Genomic DNA, 8,593 nt, shown 5'->3' on the forward strand with positions numbered 1-8,593 from the left:
CTCGATCGACTAGCCCTGGTAATTTCTTATACGTGCTTCTGACCTTCACCTACTCGATCGAGTAGGCTGCACTCGATCTAGTGACCCCTGTTTTGGGTCATATGCTTATCTTTTGACTTCGTCGCATATTATGTTTAATCCAAAGGTGTTCTTTTGCTTCTTTATGCATTGTTTTACGTATGTGTTGATCCTGATGCATAAGTAACCCAATCTTATAATGTAAGGAGTGTCACCTTATGGTGGGTATGAGTTCGGCGGGGAGGACATGAGTTATATGTGGTTGTGATAGATAGTGGAAAAAGAAAAGGAAGATTTGTAAGGCTTATTGAGGCATGGTGCAAGTTTTGCGAAACGTAGTGAGTGATATAATTGCGAATTTGAGTAATGTAAAGGTAAGTGTATATGAGCAAGGAGTGATGTAAGTTTAGGGAACGTGAGAATAAAAAGATTGAAATGAGGGATGCAAATAGTGGCAAATTAGGATGTGTAAGGATTTGTGGAGGGAGATGGTTAGGATTGTGTTGATTACGGTTATAATTGATGGAAGGTCGTTAAAGAGGGATGGAAACGAATGGTGTAAAGTGAAATCAAGTCGTGCTACGATGTGTAGATAATGGTCGAGTTTAGGAATTTGTATTATCAAGAGGTGAAACTAATGTGTGATTTCCTTGGGCAATTAACGGTATGTAATGAGTTTTGGTAATAAACTTTGCTATTGTGGACAGATTGGTGACAAGTGTGCGTGATAGCATGATGAGAGAAGATCCATGGTAAGAAAGAGTGAGATGGTACTGATATGAAATAAAGGGATTTGAGTTTTGGAGCAATGAGAAGGTAACTGGAGCACTAAAGGGTTAAGTAGAAGGAATAAGGAGTTAAATTGTTAATTGATTTTGTCGAGTGTACAAAGAAAAAAAAAAGAATGAAGGGAGTAAACTAGGAGAATGTGGACTGGAGTATGTAATATAGAAGTAAGGGATCGTCGAGATGTAGGACATTATCATAAGGACGTGAGTTAATGGTTATATAGGAGTTCAGGACAACATGTTAGTCATGAGTTTCGAGGAATTAAGGGAGTAAGAAGTTGGTAGAGTATCTGCACGATATTCGACTTTGGTGGAGAGTTAGGTGACGATACAATTAAGGATAGAATTGGGAAGAATGTTGAGGTAAATTTTTGTTGATGGATTTGACGTTCGTTATTTGGAATGTTAACCAAATATAGGAAAGGAACTGTTATAGTTAGAGGTGAGTGTAAGAGGTTTGTTATACGAACAGTGGTGGTGTTGTGGTGTTGTCACTGGTGGGTAAAGGTGATGATAGATGAGACAGATAGCAATTCTAAAGAGGTTGATTTTGTAGAGGCCGGATTGATATGTACGGTTGTGACTTGTGAGGAAGTATAAGATGTGGTTATAGGAGGGGGTTTTTAGTAGTGGGGTATTAGCGGTATGGTTATAATTTGCAGGAAGTGATGGTTATGCGAATGGGAGAATGTGTTATGAGGGGCATACGAGTTAAGCTCGGGCGAGAGGTAACCTTTATCAAGTGGTAACTTACGTAATCAGGATTGACTAGTTGGATGTGATTACGGTTCTATGATGTGTATAAATGTTTGTGTGAGGTTCTGACCTCACGAGAAGGGGCATGGTGTAATAGTTATAAAGTTGTTATCTGAATGTTTTGTAATGTATGTTGGGTACGGTAACCTAATGGAATGATATTCAAAAGTGATAGTTTGGGTGATCTGGCATGGCTAGTTATACTTGTATGTGTAATCATGATATATGTTTATTCCGTGAAATGGTGTGGATGATATTCATGAGGTTCTTATCTGTTTGTTCCGTGTAATATGTTGCGTTGTGATCTAGTAAGGCAGTTTTGAGTAAGTTTTCTTGTCCATAAAGTTATATTGAGTCAGTGTTTATGAGATAGTATAAGTTGCGATGACTATCGATGTGGTTGTTGTGCCTCGAGTGGTGATCCGGGCACGGTACTTCGTGTTGTGATGCGGGTAATTTCGCGCTGCGGTGCGGCTGTTGGTGGCGGTGTTGCGATGCCGTCATCGGTTGTGGTGGAGTAGACGTGATACTTATGAAACGGGTTTTCGAAAGTGTATACCAGTTATATAAATTGTTGTTTTGTTTACTGCTGTTTCCTGCGAGTTTCAGTTTGGACAGATCGACGGTTGTTTTGTTTATTGATGTTTCTTACCAGTTTCGGCTTGGAAGTGAGGGTAGAGTATGATATAAAAGAGAGTTGGTTATGTTTGAGTTATTGTCGTGATATAGTAATATTCCGTTAATGGGACACAGTTGTGAGAGGTTGTGAGGCATTGGTGGACATAGTAATGGCAAGTGATTTGTGGAACATGTGCTGTATTTGTCTGGAAGATGCAGATGGTTCATAATCTTTTATTGAGACAATGAGTATAGAGTATTAGGAATTAGTATCATGTCAAGTTATGGATGAGTTTTGCGATAATAAAAGAAAAGATTTTGAGGATCTAGTGTGAGTGTGTGTAACAAGTCTGGATCGTAAGTATGCTTTTGGAGATAGGTGCTTTATATAGAGAGGTATGTCGTTTTACGGTAATGTGGAAGGGTTGGAGTATTGGTTAAGCTAAGGATTCTGTGGTATAGGTTAGGTGGTGTGCCGAATGAGTTGAGGTATGAGAACTGTTAAAGTAAGAGAGCCTTGGATATAGGAATGGTTGTAAGTGTGGAGTTTATAGGCGGTTATCATTCACATGTGGTGGTGATGATAAGATACAACTAAGGATTTAGTATTAGTGGGTTACGAGGACATAACCTTTATTGCGTTGTTGCGTCATGGTGGATAGACTATAATGTGGTGGATACGATATCGTGAGCCATGTTGTGGAGGTAGGTTGTTTTGAGTCGGTACGAGTTGTGGTTGAGGTTTTGTTTTGAGTCTTTGTTGCGTTGTTGCGTCATGGTGGATTGGGTATGTTTGTTTTTGAGTATGGGTTGAACTTCGGGGACGAAATTCTTTTTAGGGAGGGAAGAATGTAATACTACAGTTTTTATGTCTATGGGTACTCTATCGAGTGGGGCTTACTCTGTCGAGTAAGTATGTTTGTCTTACGAAACAGTGTTCTGCTGAAGGGTACTCGACCGAGTAAGTTGGGAACTCGGTCGATCGAGTAAGTTGGTTTTGCGGGTTGTTTTAGCCGGGATTTGTTACTAACGCGTGATTCATATTTAAAGAGTTCCGTCACTTTATTCATCACTTGTACTTTTTCTAAAAACCTTTCAAAGAGAAAATAAGTTATGTTGTGATAAACTGAACTCCCAGCCCAGATGTAATTTCTGCAAATAGCTTCAATTCTCTTGATCACACTCTTGGGTAGTAGGAAACTACATGCAATGTAAACCCTATGGACAGGCAAACAATGCAACTGGTTTACGGGACACCTTAAAAATATCAAATGACCTTGAAAAATTTTGAATTTTTGTGACAATTAAGTTTTAATAATGTTCTAAAACTGTACCAAATTTCAGGAATTTAGAAGAAATCTAAGTATTTTTAAACTCAATTGGAACAGACTGAAATCTTGAGAATTGCAGACAAATGACTCAACTGGTTTTGTGACTTGTTTGTGTGATGGAAGGATATAGTTAAGACCTCAAATTCTGACAGAAAATTTACAGGAAACTTAAGATTATAACTTAAGAAATTTCAGACTCAAATACACAGTTGAACACAGGATTAAAGTTTGAACTTTTCTCAACACAATTAAACTGAACCACAGATAGACATGGGTTCAATTCAAGAGTGCCAAACTGACTTTGATCAATTAACCACAGATAACACAGGTTAGTTATCAGGCCAGGGTTCCAAACTACAGCTTAACACAAGTTTGAAAGAAATGAGAGAAGTCTCAGAGGCTAATTTTTTATTCAAAAAAAATAATCTGCTTGAAACATATGAGACATAGGTCCTTATATAGGCCTGGTCTTGGCATTACAATTCGAAACTCTAGCATCCAATGGTCCAGAATTAATCTAAGATGAATACAAACAACATAAATTATTTTACAAACTTGCAAATAAAGTGAACAGGTGAAAACAAAAGGCAAATGGGTACAACAGACTGAAATAAAGCATTGTTGCAGGCTGTCACTGTCACTTATCTTCTTGTGCACAGTTTGCTGTTCATTTGGTGGCTAGCTGAAGTCAAGGATTCTTGTTGTTACCTTATGGCAGGCTTTGTGGAAATGTTGCAGCAACTGTTTTGATGGAGCCTCACAAATGCTTTACCAAATAAGGAAATGTTGCTTTATGCTTTAACTCCAACATGTGACTGCTTTGCTTTCCTGTTGCTGAAATTTCTGCTGAATTACATTGCATTTTAGGATGACTGATGTGGATGCTTAGGGACCTTGCTTGGACTTTTAATTGAGACTCCTTTCAGCTGGCCAGGGTGGCAGCTGAAAGCTTGATCTTATGAACCTCTTGACAGGCATCTCTGGTGGCGCAGTGGGTGTTCCCTGGACTTGGTCTGTGGTTTGGTCAGGTTTGGGAGCCCTTGATCCAGCTCCTGCTATAGTCTCCCCTTCTTGAAAAGGGCTTGACCTCAAGCCTGGTCCCTCTTCCTCATCAGACTCACCATAGTAAGGACTGAGGTCTCCCACATTGAATGTTCCATGCACCCCATACTCACCAGGAAGGTTTATCTTGTAAGAATTAGGGCCAATTTTCTCAATGACTTCAAAAGGACCCTCTGCCCTAGGCATTAGCTTTTTCTTTCTCTTAGCAGGGAACCGTTCCTTCCTTAAGTGGATCCATACAAGGTCACCTGGCATGAATTCTTTCTTATGTTTAGGACTCTTGGCCTGTTTCTTATACCTGTCATTGGCCTTCTCAATTTGTTTTCTGACAGTTTCATGGAGCTTCAACATCTATTCCACCCTCTTCTTAGCATCATAGTTCATTTCCTCCTTAGGTACACTTAAAAGATCTAATGGCATCAGATGATTGATCCCATAAACCACTTCAAATGGATTGTGACCAATTGCAGATGAAGGAGCTCTGTTGAAAGCAAACTCAGCTTGTGGCACTTTCAAGTCCCAGTCCTTCAAAGATTTGCTAACAATGCACCTCAATATCCTTCCCAGGTTTTTGTTAGTGACCTCAGTTTGGCCATCTATCTATGGGTGGTGGGAGGTGATGAACAGCAATCTGGTGTTGAGGAACTTCCATAATGTCTTCCAAAAATAACTCATGAATTTAACATCTCTATCTGACACTATGGTCTTTAGAACTCCATGCAGCTTGACAATATGACTGAAATAAAGTTCAGCAACACTCACAGCATCCTCAGTTTTCTTACATACTATGAAATGGGCCATCTTACTGAACCTGTCAACAACAACCATTACTGAATCATGTCCTCTCTGAGTTCATGGCAATGCCACTATGAAGTCCATGCTCACATCCTCCCAGGGTTTGTTTGGCACTGGCAATGGAGTGTAGGGGCCTGCCAGAAAGGAACTCTTGGCTTGCTGGTAGATGGAGCATCTCCTAAGTATCACCTGGACATCTCCCATCATTTTGGGCTAAGAGAACTACTTCTCCAAGATATCTAGAGTCTTTTGGACTCAATAATGACCTTCTAACCAACTGGAGTGAACTTCTTTGATCAACAGATCCCTATATGAGCCTCTACGAACACATAGCTTGTTTCCATGGAACAGGAAACCCTTCTGCAGTAAGAATTTGGTTCCCTGGATCTTAGTCCCCTCTGTCTGAGCCAACCAGACCTCATAAAAATCACGATAATCTTTGTATAGTTCTTTCATGAATTCAAACCCAAGAACTTTCTGTTTCATTACTGTCAGCAATGAATATCTCCTAGACAGTGCATCAGCAACAATGTTTTGCTTGCCTTCTTTGTACTTGCTTGAAAATGTGAAGGATTGCAAGAACTCAACCCATTTAACATGCCTGTGATTTAACTTGTGCTGGCCATTGATATACTTTAAAGCCTCATGATATGAATGCAGCACAAAAGGTTTTGGTTTCAAGTAATGGCTCCAATGCATTAGGGCCCTGACAATTGCATAGAATTCTTTGTCATAAGTGGAGTAAGTCGGCTTGGCTCCACTTAGCTTCTCACTAAGCCACAGGCTTCCTTTCCTGAATCAATACAGCTCATATGCAAACACCACTGGCATCACACTCTAATTCAAAGAAATAGTTGAAATCAAGTAACCTGAGAACAAGTGCCTCACACAGCATTCTTTCTTCATACACTCTGTGATTGGGGCAGCAACAGCACTGATGTTTTTGATAAATCTTCTGTAAAAGGATGCAAGACCACGTAAGCCTCTTACTTCAGTGATGCTCTTAGGGATTGGCCAAGATTTAATGGCATCAATCTTATCCTGATCCATAGAGATTCCCCTCCTAAAGATGATGTATCCTAGGAACTTAATCTCAGAAGCCAAGAAGGTACATTTCTCCAATTTCCCAAATAATTTGCTGCCTCTTAGGATTCGGAATACATTCTCAAGGTAGCTCAAGTGCTCTTCTGTGGACTGGCTGTAGATGAGGATGTCATCAAAGTACACCACAGCAAATCTCCCTAAGCAAGGCCTCAACACTTCTGTCATCAATCTCATAAAAGTGCTAGGGGCATTTGATAACCAAAATGGTATAACCAGCCACTCACATAGTCCTTGCTTATTTTGAAGGAAGTCTTCCATTCATCTCCTTCTCTGATTATCACTTGATGATAACCCTGCCTAAGATCAATTTTAGAAAAGATCCTAGCACCACTCAACTCATCCAGCATGTCATCCAATCTAGGTATAGGGAACCTATACTTGACTGTAATGTTGTTGATAGCTCTACTGTCAATACACATCCTCCAAGTGCCATCCTTCTTAGGTACAAACAGTGCTGGGACAGCAGAAGGACTCAAGGATTCCCTCACAAATCCTTTGTTCATCAGCTCATCAATTTGCTTATGCAATTCTCTTGTAGCATTCGGATCACACCTGTATGCAGGTCTGTTAGGAAGTACAAATCCTGGAACAAGGTCTATCTGGTGCTCAATACCTCTTAGTGGAGGTAATCCACTAAGTAATTCAGCAGGGAAGACATCCTGGTATTCCTCCAGTAATGGCCTAACCTCTGCTGGCAGTTGATACTCCACATTCTCATGAATTTCCTTGGACAACAGGATAAGAACAGGCTGTTCTTGTTGCATTTCCTTGACCATTTCTGCTTCAGATAGAAATAAAACCCTATTGAGTCCATCACTCACACTTGGACTCCCATAGTTCTTCTGATTAGGTGGTAGAGGGGTCAATGTGATCTTTTTGTTACCTTGTTTAAAGAATAGGTATTGCTCTTCCCTTGGTGGATGGAATTCTTGTCAAATTCCCATGGTCTACCCAACAGCAGGTGCCAAGCATCCATAGGGACCACATCAAACAAGATCTCATCTTTATAAACATTTCCAATTGAAAATGGAACCAGGCATTGTTTATCCACCTTGACCTCTGCTCCCTTGTTCAACCATCTGACCTTGTAAGGATTGGGGTGCTCCTGGGTGCTGAGGTTAAGCTTGTTAACCATGGTGACAGATGCTACATTGGTGCAACTTCCACTATCAATGATCAAGTTGCATACCCTTCCTTGAATAGTACATCTACTCCAGAAAATGAGGGATCTTTGGTCCTCCTCCAAAGGTGCCTGTTGAGAGTGGATTACCCTCCATAGAACCAGACTATGGCCTGTACCAGGGTGAGCCATGACCATTTCCTAGTTGGGTTCCTCCTCAAGGGCTGTCTCCTCATCGACTGGCTCCTCCTCATACTCAACTGAACTCTCTCTTTCCCACTCTTCTCCTTCCATTGCTGTCAATGTTCTCTTGGAAGGACAGTCCTTCCTGAAGTGGCCATACCCCTGGAATTGGAAGCATTTAATCTTTTCTTTGGTCAGCGGTGGGTTTGACTTAGGGAACATAGGTGCCTTCCCCTTGTCTCCTCCTGTTTGGGACACTGGTTTGGGTGTTTCAGTAATTTTAACACCAGTGTAGGGTCTAAAGATAAGTTTGGGTTTAGGTGTAGCAGGTTTAGACTTTCCCATTTTCTCCACTCTAAGTGCCAAGTTGACAACATCATCATAAGACCAAAGTGGTTGCATTCTAACCTTAGTAGCAATATTCTTATCAAGCCCTTCTAAGAACCTAGCAATCCTTTGCTCAGGCTTCTCATTTATCTCACACTGTAAGGTTAGTTGTTCAAATTCCCTCAAATAGGTTTCAAGGGGTCTCTCATCCTGCCTAAGCTTAGACAACTTAATGAACAGATCCTGGTTGTAATCTTTGGTAACAAACTTATCCAACAATTTCCTTTTAAGTTTGGACCAAGATTTAATAGCCTTCTTCCCTTCCCTTAACCTCTGATGTTTAAGGTTATCAAACCATAGTTATGCATATCCTTTTAATTTCAACACAGTAACTTTACAAGCCTTAGCATCATTGTAATTTTTGAACTCAAATATTTTTTCAACATCCCTAATCCATTCTAGTAAGTCATCGGGGTCAAGACTACCAAAAA

Source organism: Silene latifolia, chromosome 9 (genome assembly GCF_048544455.1).
Source record: "Silene latifolia isolate original U9 population chromosome 9, ASM4854445v1, whole genome shotgun sequence".
NCBI classification, from domain to species: Eukaryota; Viridiplantae; Streptophyta; class Magnoliopsida; order Caryophyllales; family Caryophyllaceae; genus Silene; species Silene latifolia.